Raw genomic sequence first — 12,587 nt, forward strand, 5'->3', positions numbered from 1 at the left:
AGCAGCCGGACCCACCCGGGCACAGAGCATCACTTTGGGAAAACGCCAAGGGAAGAGCCCTTTTGCCAAGGGGCAGCATCTGAGCAGGCCAGGCAGCATGTGGGGTTCCAGGAAAGGGCTTGCAACTGTCCCCTTTTACTGTGTCAGTCCCTCTCCAAAGCCCCAGACCCTCCAGAGCACTCCCAGAGAGGAGAAGGGTTATTAGGAGAAAAAGGGTTTAGGGAAAAGGGGAAAAGCTTCCTTTTCCATTACTTTTTGTGTATTGACTGGTAGGGACTTGGATTCCCCTGCAATTGTAATGGTCTCAGTTGAAAGAATCCCTGCCTTTTCTATGCTGTTAGGGGTGTTAATTGACAGTGAGTCCCCATTCTGTATTATTCGGCAGTTTAAAAAAAAGGGGAAAATCTTGACAATGTTTCTTATGGGTTTGAATTAAGGGTAGCCACCCCCTTTTTGTTGTCCTGAGGCCCAAATTGAGGGAGAAGCCCAGCTATCCCTCCATCCTAAGGGTTTGAACTGAGGGAAAAATCCTTCTCTTTTCATCACTGGAGAGATTTAAAGTGTGGAAAGCCCCTCTTTTCCCAATACTTAAGGAGAGCAAATTAAATAGCAGAAACTATGTATTTGTCATTGCATTACCTTCAGTAGAGGTAACTGCCCCATTTCCTCTTTTTAAGGAGGTCACTTGAAGGAAGCTCTGCCTTTTTCAGCATTTTAAGGGTTTAAAACTACATTTCAGGGCACTTCTTTCTGTGCTGTAGGACCAAGTATCTCAGAGAAGGATGAGCCTGGCATGCACTTAACCCTAACACTGCCTGGGAGGCTTTTATCTTTCTTATTTTTACTTATAAGGTAGATGGCCAAAATTGGAGGTCCCAAGGAGACTTAGACTATTCATATCATTAGTATTCTTCTCCACCCAGTTTAATCACATGGGAAGTACTACTTAGTAGCCACTAGTTACGTAGTTACTAAGGAATAGTTACGTAAGTTAACAGCCAATTACCCAATTTATCTAGTTATGCTGCCTAAACAGAAAGTTTTATTTCTTACCAGTTTTCCTCACTTGTGCTCCAAGTAGTTGTTGTAAAAAAGAAAGCGCTGTTATTTTTTTGAAGAGTTTTTTTCTATAACAAGCCCTTCACTCCCCTTCAATGCAAGTCTGAGGGGCGAAACAGCGGCAGCTGCTCTGAGGGCTTTTATACCTGGTGGGAGTCGCCCCCTCCCTTTTCCCAGGTGCCATGGGAACGAGAGGCGGGCACAATCAGGGGTATATTAACCCCAGCCTTGGCTGAGGGGCTTCATTCCCTCTCTGGGATGTGCTGGGGTAATAGCTCTCCTCTCATTTCAGTGAAGAGGCTCTTTCAGCTTATCTCAGCTTCTTTTCAGCGGGTGTTTCTGGGCATCTAAAGAACTGAAGCTTTGAAGATTCTGTGAAGTAAACAGCGTGGAATAGAAGGCGCATTTAGGTTCACGATTTTGGGTTTTGTGTTTAGGGGTGGTAAAGTGCATTTGTAATTTCTGGTTTAGGTATTGTTTGGATTTGTATTTTTTTTTAGAAGGAGTGCAGCTTCCAGAGATTCTGGGTTGTGTCAAGTACCATACTTTTTTCAGCAGATTCGTCATGTCACAAGAGGGATCTGCCCAGTGTCAAGGATGATGTTTGAGACAGAGGCTTCAGGTGAGTTGAGGGTTGTGATTAGGAGAGGGAGGGTGAGCAGGTATCCAGTTAGGAATTAGTGTGGGTGGGGGGAGTTTGAAGGTAGCAGGGTGGAAAAGGATGTTTATTTGAGGACCCCCCCCTAAGGCTTCTCAGAAGCCTAGCAGAGGTATTCCCATGTGCTACAGCACACAAGGTTATCTACTGCACTCATAGGAATGCTATTCAATTTTGCCTTTCTCTAACCCAGGTGCCACTCCTAATAAAGGCCACAGCCTTGTAATCAGGGTGAAGCTGGAGCCTGAAGGCACCAGGCAAACTCAGGAGAGGGCAAGTAGCTGCCTTGGTGGGATTTGGCCCACATAACTCTGGACTCATATTTTGGTTTTGGTTTTTTTCATTGTAGCTGACCCAGAAGCTAACAGGCCACCACGAGGCCCTCCAAGGCAGACTCATTTCAGGTGCAATGTGGATCCATATCACCAATCAAACAAAAGATAAGTTGGGGGCTATAGCTTGGAGATGGGATGATGAGAGAGTCGCAGGTTGGGAGTTCTTGGGCCAGATTTAAAAATTACCAGATGGAAAAGCAATCTTCTGCAAGGGCCTCTTAGGATAGCTAAAGGGAGAGGCTTTACTTTTGATGGCAGCTTTTAGGCGGGCAGTGCAGAACAGCTCCGGTCTGTGTCATGTTGTCTGGTGTGCCGTGTTCCCTAGTGTGTCTTTGGGGTCCCTTTTCCCTTCCCCCCTCAATCCCCTCACCACAAGCATGATGTGTCGTGTTTCATGTCCCCCTGTTTGTCACGTTCTGTGTCACAGGTGTCTGCACATATTTGTGCCGGAGCTGTTCTGCCCTGCCGCGTGGCATGCTGCAGTAGGACAAGCCTGGGAAGTTGGAATTTGTAATGTGGGGTGTACTTGGGCTGTAGATGCTATTCCTAGGTTGGCATAAGATGTTTGCAGCTTGTGAGTTGTCCTGGAGGCGTTTGACATATGTTCTAACTTTCTTTCAGGTGCAGATGCCTTGCATCCCTGGCAGAGGGTCATGGTTAGGAGTAGGAGGTGCCCGGCCTTCTTAGGAGCACTGTGAGTAGCACACTGGTGGGGTTTTGGGTGATGTGGTGCCAAGATCAGGCACTGATGTTTAGTTTTCTCTATAATACAGCTGTCTGAGAGACACCAGCGCGGTGACAGGAGGACCTTCCCAGCTGACGAGGTGGCCTTTCTTTGCACCTGAGACCAGCATCCCCTGATGTCTGAGAGATAAGTAGAGGGCCATGACCCACAGAGGGGATGAAAGCAGTGTGCTGGTTTGGGAATTACTGGGAGGGGTTTTGGAGTCCCCTTGGAGCTGGGGGTGTCCATGAAGTGGCCCCTTAGGCCCCATGAAAGCCAAGTGTCACTTTTGATCACAGTGCTGATGTGTGCAGCAGGGCAGAGCAGTCCTGGTGTGTCTCGTGTCACTTGTCTATTGTGCCTTATGTGTTGCTTGTGTATCTCATGTCTTTTTCCTTAGCCCTTTGAGGGTCCTGTCAGAAACCCTGGCATCATTGTTAGCATCTGTCATCTCTGCATTCCTTGGCCTGGCACCCAGGCCATAGATGCAATTCTGATACCTGTCTGAGCTCCCCAGTCAAAAGTTCTCTGTTTAGAGGCATCCAGTCAGTTGTCTTTTCAGGTCTTGTTCTCAGTTGTATGGACAGCTATGCCCCACCAGGATCCATTATGGTGGATTAGGACTTTGTAATAATACGAAGTTAGGTAGAGGCTTCTGATTGTAGGATTCCTAGGCATCCATCTTTGCAGTTCTTGGAAGAAATAATCCAGTTTAGCATCCTCTTCCTCCAGGGTTCTCTGAGCCTCATCAGCTCACCATCGGTTTCAGCTCGGTCATCTTCTTTTGCATTCTCTCAGTCCTTGCAGCTGTTTTCCTTGCCAAGAGATTTCTGTCTGTGTCTTGTGTCCTTTGTTTGTCACATCTGGTCTGTCCTGTGTCACGGGTGTCTGCACATATTTGGGATGGGGCTGCTCTGCCCTGCCACATAGCCAGCTGCAATAGGAGAATCCCAGGGACTTGAAGTTTGTAATGTGGGGTGTACCTGGACTCTAGATGGGATTTGTAGATGGACATAGGATCTCTGGAGCTCTTCAGTTATCATGCAACTTTTTGACTCTTGTCCTAATTTTTTTTTTCAGGTTCAGATGGCTTAAATCTGTGCCAGAGGGCCCCATCCCAGGTGAGGGGATTCCCCCAAGGAGGTAAGGCCCCATTTGTCTCTGCAGCAGAAGTGTGTATGGTGACTCTGTTACAGCTCTGTTCTTTGTCTTTCTTTTTAGGAAGTCAATCTGGATACCAGCAGCCAAGGTGAGCAGCGGAGAGAAGTAGTTGTTATTGCTCAGCTCTTAGGCATAACGATTTTTCAGCAGATTCATGGTGTCACAAGAGGGATCTGCCCAGTGTCAGAGATGACGTTTGCGACTGAGGCTTCAGGTGAGTTGAGGATTGTGACTGGGAGAGGGAGAGTGAGCAGGTATCCAGTTTAGGAGTTCTTGGGAAGGGGTTTGCAGGCAGCAGAGTGAGAAAGGGTGTTTATTTGAGGGCCCCCCCACACAAGGCTTCTCAGAAGCCAAATAGAGGCGTTCCCATGTCTTACAGCATACAAGGTCCTCCACTGCACTCAGAGGAATGCCATTTAACTTTGCCTTTCTCTAACCCAGGTGCCACCACTAATGAAGGCCACCACCTGGGAATCGGGATGAAGCTGGAGCCTGAAGGAGCCAGGCACACTCAGGAGAGGGCAAGTAGCTGCCTTGCTGGGATTAGGCCCACATAACTCTGAACTCACACTTTGGTTTTGGTTTTCTTTATTGTAGCTGACCAGAGGCTAACAGGTGATCATGGGGCCCTCCGAGGCAGACTCATTGCAGGTGCAACATGGATTCCCATCACCTATCATCCAAAAGATAAGTCGGGGGCCACGGCCTGGAGATGGGAGAGTAGCAGGTTGGGAATCCCTGGGACAGATTTAAAAATTGGCATGTATGTAAGCATGTCGCCTTATATTGTGTGTACTTACACTCTATGTGGACTTGCACTGTATGCATCAGCTTATATTGTGTGTACTTACACTGTACCACTTATGATCGCAGCTGCCCTGCCCTGGCACGTAGTCACAGTTAGGTAGAACAGTTATAACAACTTTACTGTTCATCTGTCTTTCGTGGGATTTTGGGTAGAAAATTTATCAGTCCAGAGTGGGGACAAGTCCTAGCTGTCAGCCACCTGTTGACCCTTCCTGTTGTCTCACAGGTCCTCGTGGCTGCTGTTTTCCCCAGGATCTGCCATTTACCTCAAGGAGCGGCAGCCAGAAGATGTGTCAAAGCACCTTCTTCAGCATCTCAGGTAAGGGCCACAGTGAGCATGTAAGTGGAAGGAGTATGTGTGAGAGCACGTGGCTGTGTCTGTCTGCTCGTCTCTGCGTGTGTGAGCGCATGCTGACTGGATTTAATCTTGTGTGTGTGACTTTTGCTTTCCAGGTTTTGCAACTCCTTGTTAAATTTAGAATAAAAAATCCCCAGCTGCCTTCCACCCTGGCTGATTTTTTTTTTTGGTCCCGGCCAAGTAAAAACCCAGAAAAATACCACAAGATAGGCTAAAAAAGAACCAAAAAACCAAGAAAAAAAACCCAATATGGGTGAGAATACCGAGAAAAAAACCCCCAAGATGGGCAAGAAAAAAATGCAGAAAACACCCACAGAAAACCAAGAAAAAAACCCCAGGATGGGCAAGAAGAATCCCAGAAAAACAATGCTACATGGACCAGAAAAACCCCAGGAAAAACCAGAAAAAAAAACGGAAAAAAAAGGGAAAAAAATCCCAAGATGGGCAAGGAAAAAAACCCCCCCAAAAAAAACCACAAGATGGGCAAGGAGAAGATCCACAAAAAACCCAGAAAAATCACAGAAAAACCCCCAAGAAGGGCAAGAAAAAACCCAGAAAACACCCACAGAAAACCAAGGAAAAAACCCCAAGATGGGTGAGAAAACTCCCAGGAAAAAAAACCAAGATGGACCAGAAAAAACCCTTAAGAAACCAAGGAAAAAAAAAAAAAAAAAAAAAAAACGGAAAAAAAACCAAGGATAGGCAAGAATACTCCAGAAAAAACCTCAGAAAAAATCCGCAAGATGGGCAAGAAAAAACCCAGAAAAAAACAAAAAAAAAACCCCCAAGATGGGCAAGAAGAAATCTGGAACAAACACCCCAAGACTGGCAAGAAAAAACGCCAAGATGGGCAAGAAAAAACTGACGTAAAACCGGCCGCAAAGCGCGACTGTCGTAAAAGGTGCCGTAAAGCGCGACTGTCGTAAAAGGTGCCGTAAAGCGCGACTGTCGTAAAAGGTGCCGTAAAGCGCGACTGTCGTAAAACCGGCCGTAAAGCGCGACTGTCGTAAAAGGTGCCGTAAAGCGCGACTGTCGTAAAAGGTGCCGTAAAGCGCGACTGTCGTAAAACCGGCCGTAAAGCGCGACTGTCGTAAAAGGTGCCGTAAAGCGCGACTGTCGTAAAAGGTGCCGTAAAGCGCGACTGTCGTAAAACCGGCCGTAAAGCGCGACTGTCGTAAAAGGTGCCGTAAAGCGCGACTGTCGTAAAAGGTGCCGTAAAGCGCGACTGTCGTAAAAGGTGCCGTAAAGCGCGACTGTCGTAAAAGGTGCCGTAAAGCGCGACTGTCGTAAAAGGTGCCGTAAAGCGCGACTGTCGTAAAAGGTGCCGTAAAGCGCGACTGTCGTAAAAGGTGCCGTAAAGCGCGACTGTCGTAAAAGGTGCCGTAAAGCGCGACTGTCGTAAAACCGGCCGTAAAGCGCGACTGTCGTAAAAGGTGCCGTAAAGCGCGACTGTCGTAAAAGGTGCCGTAAAGCGCGACTGTCGTAAAACCGGCCGTAAAGCGCGACTGTCGTAAAAGGTGCCGTAAAGCGCGACTGTCGTAAAAGGTGCCGTAAAGCGCGACTGTCGTAAAACCGGCCGTAAAGCGCGACTGTCGTAAAAGGTGCCGTAAAGCGCGACTGTCGTAAAAGGTGCCGTAAAGCGCGACTGTCGTAAAAGGTGCCGTAAAGCGCGACTGTCGTAAAACCGGCCGTAAAGCGCGACTGTCGTAAAAGGTGCCGTAAAGCGCGACTGTCGTAAAAGGTGCCGTAAAGCGCGACTGTCGTAAAAGGTGCCGTAAAGCGCGACTGTCGTAAAACCGGCCGTAAAGCGCGACTGTCGTAAAAGGTGCCGTAAAGCGCGACTGTCGTAAAACCGGCCGTAAAGCGCGACTGTCGTAAAAGGTGCCGTAAAGCGCGACTGTCGTAAAAGGTGCCGTAAAGCGCGACTGTCGTAAAAGGTGCCGTAAAGCGCGACTGTCGTAAAACCGGCCGTAAAGCGCGACTGTCGTAAAACCGGCCGTAAAGCGCGACTGTCGTAAAAGGTGCCGTAAAGCGCGACTGTCGTAAAAGGTGCCGTAAAGCGCGACTGTCGTAAAACCGGCCGTAAAGCGCGACTGTCGTAAAAGGTGCCGTAAAGCGCGACTGTCGTAAAACCGGCCGTAAAGCGCGATTGTCGTAAAAGGTGCCGTAAAGCGCGACTGTCGTAAAAGGTGCCGTAAAGCGCGACTGTCGTAAAAGGTGCCGTGAAGCGCGACTGTCGTAAAACCGGCCGTAAAGCGCGACTGTCGTAAAAGGTGCCGTAAAGCGCGACTGTCGTAAAAGGTGCCGTAAAGCGCGACTGTCGTAAAAGGTGCCGTAAAGCGCGACTGTCGTAAAACCGGCCGTAAAGCGCGACTGTCGTAAAAGGTGCCGTAAAGCGCGACTGTCGTAAAAGGTGCCGTAAAGCGCGACTGTCGTAAAACCGGCCGTAAAGCGCGACTGTCGTAAAAGGTGCCGTAAAGCGCGACTGTCGTAAAACCGGCCGTAAAGCGCGATTGTCGTAAAAGGTGCCGTAAAGCGCGACTGTCGTAAAAGGTGCCGTAAAGCGCGACTGTCGTAAAAGGTGCCGTGAAGCGCGACTGTCGTAAAACCGGCCGTAAAGCGCGACTGTCGTAAAAGGTGCCGTAAAGCGCGACTGTCGTAAAACCGGCCGTAAAGCGCGACTGTCGTAAAAGGTGCCGTAAAGCGCGACTGTCGTAAAAGGTGCCGTAAAGCGCGACTGTCGTAAAACCGGCCGTAAAGCGCGACTGTCGTAAAACCGGCCGTAAAGCGCGACTGTCGTAAAAGGTGCCGTAAAGCGCGACTGTCGTAAAACCGGCCGTAAAGCGCGATTGTCGTAAAACCGGCCGTAAAGCGCGACTGTCGTAAAACCGGCCGTAAAGCGCGACTGTCGTAAAACCGGCCGTAAAGCGCGACTGTCGTAAAAGGTGCCGTAAAGCGCGACTGTCGTAAAAGGTGCCGTAAAGCGCGACTGTCGTAAAACCGGCCGTAAAGCGCGACTGTCGTAAAAGGTGCCGTAAAGCGCGACTGTCGTAAAAGGTGCCGTAAAGCGCGACTGTCGTAAAACCGGCCGTAAAGCGCGACTGTCGTAAAACCGGCCGTAAAGCGCGACTGTCGTAAAAGGTGCCGTAAAGCGCGACTGTCGTAAAACCGGCCGTAAAGCGCGACTGTCGTAAAACCGGCCGTAAAGCGCGACTGTCGTAAAACCGGCCGTAAAGCGCGACTGTCGTAAAACCGGCCGTAAAGCGCGACTGTCGTAAAAGGTGCCGTAAAGCGCGACTGTCGTAAAAGGTGCCGTAAAGCGCGACTGTCGTAAAACCGGCCGTAAAGCGCGACTGTCGTAAAAGGTGCCGTAAAGCGCGACTGTCGTAAAACCGGCCGTAAAGCGCGACTGTCGTAAAACCGGCCGTAAAGCGCGACTGTCGTAAAAGGTGCCGTAAAGCGCGACTGTCGTAAAACCGGCCGTAAAGCGCGACTGTCGTAAAAGGTGCCGTAAAGCGCGACTGTCGTAAAACCGGCCGTAAAGCGCGACTGTCGTAAAAGGTGCCGTAAAGCGCGACTGTCGTAAAAGGTGCCGTAAAGCGCGACTGTCGTAAAAGGTGCCGTAAAGCGCGACTGTCGTAAAAGGTGCCGTAAAGCGCGACTGTCGTAAAAGGTGCCGTAAAGCGCGACTGTCGTAAAACCGGCCGTAAAGCGCGACTGTCGTAAAACCGGCCGTAAAGCGCGACTGTCGTAAAACCGGCCGTAAAGCGCGACTGTCGTAAAACCGGCCGTAAAGCGCGACTGTCGTAAAAGGTGCCGTAAAGCGCGACTGTCGTAAAACCGGCCGTAAAGCGCGACTGTCGTAAAACCGGCCGTAAAGCGCGACTGTCGTAAAAGGTGCCGTAAAGCGCGACTGTCGTAAAAGGTGCCGTAAAGCGCGACTGTCGTAAAAGGTGCCGTAAAGCGCGACTGTCGTAAAACCGGCCGTAAAGCGCGACTGTCGTAAAACCGGCCGTAAAGCGCGACTGTCGTAAAACCGGCCGTAAAGCGCGACTGTCGTAAAAGGTGCCGTAAAGCGCGACTGTCGTAAAAGGTGCCGTAAAGCGCGACTGTCGTAAAAGGTGCCGTAAAGCGCGACTGTCGTAAAACCGGCCGTAAAGCGCGACTGTCGTAAAACCGGCCGTAAAGCGCGACTGTCGTAAAAGGTGCCGTAAAGCGCGACTGTCGTAAAACCGGCCGTAAAGCGCGACTGTCGTAAAAGGTGCCGTAAAGCGCGACTGTCGTAAAAGGTGCCGTAAAGCGCGACTGTCGTAAAACCGGCCGTAAAGCGCGACTGTCGTAAAAGGTGCCGTAAAGCGCGACTGTCGTAAAAGGAGCCGTAAAGCGCGACTGTCGTAAAAGGTGCCGTAAAGCGCGACTGTCGTAAAACCGGCCGTAAAGCGCGACTGTCGTAAAACCGGCCGTAAAGCGCGACTGTCGTAAAACCGGCCGTAAAGCGCGACTGTCGTAAAAGGTGCCGTAAAGCGCGACTGTCGTAAAACCGGCCGTAAAGCGCGACTGTCGTAAAAGGTGCCGTAAAGCGCGACTGTCGTAAAACCGGCCGTAAAGCGCGACTGTCGTAAAAGGTGCCGTAAAGCGCGACTGTCGTAAAAGGTGCCGTAAAGCGCGACTGTCGTAAAAGGTGCCGTAAAGCGCGACTGTCGTAAAAGGTGCCGTAAAGCGCGACTGTCGTAAAAGGTGCCGTAAAGCGCGACTGTCGTAAAACCGGCCGTAAAGCGCGACTGTCGTAAAAGGTGCCGTAAAGCGCGACTGTCGTAAAACCGGCCGTAAAGCGCGACTGTCGTAAAACCGGCCGTAAAGCGCGACTGTCGTAAAAGGTGCCGTAAAGCGCGACTGTCGTAAAACCGGCCGTAAAGCGCGACTGTCGTAAAAGGTGCCGTAAAGCGCGACGGTCGTAAAAGGTGCCGTAAAGCGCGACTGTCGTAAAAGGTGTCGTAAAGCGCGACTGTCGTAAAAGGTGCCGTAAAGCGCGACTGTCGTAAAACCGGCCGTAAAGCGCGACTGTCGTAAAAGGTGCCGTAAAGCGCGACTGTCGTAAAAGGTGCCGTAAAGCGCGACTGTCGTAAAACCGGCCGTAAAGCGCGACTGTCGTAAAAGGTGCCGTAAAGCGCGACTGTCGTAAAAGGTGCCGTAAAGCGCGACTGTCGTAAAAGGCCCTAGGTAGGTTCTAGATACAGTTCTAGGTCTAGTTCTAGGTGCGTTCTAGGTATGTTCTAGATGTAGTTCCGTACACTGAATATGGTCTGGGTGTGGTCTAGATTACGTTATAGGTGCATTCTAGACTGCGTTCTAGACTGCGTTCTAGACTGTGTTCTAGGCATGTTCTGGGTTACGCTCTAAGTTTGTCCTAGAGCGTGTTCTAGGTACGTTCTAGATTGCGTTCTAGGTGTGTTCTAGATTGCGTTCTAGGCGTGTTCTAGATTTGCGTTCTAGGTGTGTTCTAGATTGCGTTCTAGGCATGTTCTAGATTGCGTTCTAGGTGTGTTCTAGATTGCGTTCTAGGTGAGCGCTAGATTGCGTTCTAGGCACGTTCTAGACTCTAAATTGCGTTCTAGATTGCTTTGTATTGGCCTCTAGATTTGCGTTCTAGGTGCGTTCTAGACATGTTCTAGACTCTACGAATCGTTGTAGATTGTGTTCTAGGTATGTTCTGGGTTCCCTTCTAGGTACAGTTCTAGGTACGTTCCAGAATGTTATGTTCTGTATATGTACTAGATATGTATTAAGTATGCTTCCGGATATGGTTCTAGGTATGGCTCTATGTTATATAGAATTATGTATAATATATATTAATAATATATAATACATACAATATATAATTCTATATAATCTATATAATACAATATATAAAGTATATATTCTATTTACAAATATTAATTGGTTTCACTCCAAGTATGAATTGAATTTGGCTGCTCAGTCATGCAACAAGCTGGTCCTTCATCTGAATGGATGTGCTTGCTTGAATGCTGGCCAGTGCCTGATGGCTGGAAGGCAAATGAAACTTTCCCTCACAAAATTGTGCAGTGGTATCATGGGTTGACTGGGAAAAAATAATGTATTTTCCTATGCCCGTTTCAGTTACTGTTGATTATTTTCAGATTCAGAATAGAAGCATAAATTGTCAAAGCAAAATACCAGGTGAGAATTCTCTGAGGAAGAAGGAAAAGCCAGGCGTTTTTATAATCCCTAAAAGTTTGTTCTTTAGAAGAATCCAAACATAAACTTAACTCTTGAGCATTTATGTTTATACAATTCATTGTACTCACAGGAAATAACATTAGGAATTGATTACTGCTGGTATCACCCCCTTCATAGCTGTGTGGACTAAGTTGATTCCAGTCATGTACAGAACTTGTGGCATTTTACTTCTTCAATTGTAATTGTTGTCCCAACCTCAATTTGAACCTGAAATGTCACCAGACTATCCTTTTTAGGTTAAAATAGAAAATAAAATATTGGAGCCTTTTGACTTCAGTAGTCTAACTCTGCTGAGTTTCCAGGATCCATCTGTAAATTAGTTTGGCTTTCAGCTTCCACTGTCCATAACATGTTCACTGTTCATAATTTTAACTTCAGACAGGGAACTGATGTTCAGGCAAAAATGGATGGTTTAACACATAGCTCTAGATATAGCTCTAGATATATAGAATTAGATATAATATATAATAATAATATATAATATATAAAATATATAATTATATATAACAATAGATATAATATTATCTATAAAGTATATATTCTATATAAGATATATTTCTATGAATACTATATATTTATATACATATTTTCAACTGCTTCTCAGATGAAAATGATTCAAGAACACTCCTCTTTCCAGACCAGTGACAAAATTGGATTTTCAGCAGAACAAAACACGTGTGAGCTCTCAGGTGGGGAGCTCCAGAGTCCTGAGCCCCCAGCTGATTCCAGTGCTGCCTTCTGTCTAATCCCAGCCTGTGTTGGCAACCTGCCCTCCCATTTCAGCAGAAATTCAGAGAGGTGAGCTGGAGTCACTGGGCACAGCACAGTGGCTGGAGCTCATCAGCCTGTTCCATACAGAAACCAGCTCTAGCAGAGTTATTCTGCTCCTGTGGTGTGCTCAGCTGGGCTGAGGTGAATCAGTCTGTTTGAATGGATTGCCTGGGAGCATCATGCAGTAATAGTCTCAAAGTGCATTGTCACCATATCCTTACCTGCTCAAGGAAAATTCCCTGGAGCTTTGAGTGCTAAGAACATGGAGTGCATGGAGGAATGGTTTCCTTCAGGCTCTCTGGTTTCCCAATATGTTTTTGGTGGCGACTGGTTCATGGAGAGGATGAGAAACAAGTATGATGTTCTATAGAAGAAGGTTTATTAGTTCTGTTGGTCTCTGACTATATTTCTGTTATTAATCTGTTTTAGTTAGTAATTGGACAGGTCACCTGTGCA

At 48.0% G+C, this 12,587-nt stretch overlaps 1 long non-coding RNA gene across 1 annotated transcript; it reads left to right on the forward strand.

The window, feature by feature from the left end:
* Nucleotides 1-2,064: 2,064 nt before the first annotated feature.
* Nucleotides 2,065-3,286, forward strand: LOC131568110 (uncharacterized). Its single transcript, XR_009275698.1, has 3 exons — nt 2,065-2,121; nt 2,674-2,746; nt 2,826-3,286. It is a non-coding gene; the product is annotated as an uncharacterized LOC131568110 (long non-coding RNA).
* Nucleotides 3,287-12,587: the final 9,301 nt, after the last annotated feature.

This window comes from Ammospiza caudacuta, chromosome 25, assembly GCF_027887145.1.
Source record: "Ammospiza caudacuta isolate bAmmCau1 chromosome 25, bAmmCau1.pri, whole genome shotgun sequence".
NCBI lineage: Eukaryota > Metazoa > Chordata > Aves > Passeriformes > Passerellidae > Ammospiza > Ammospiza caudacuta.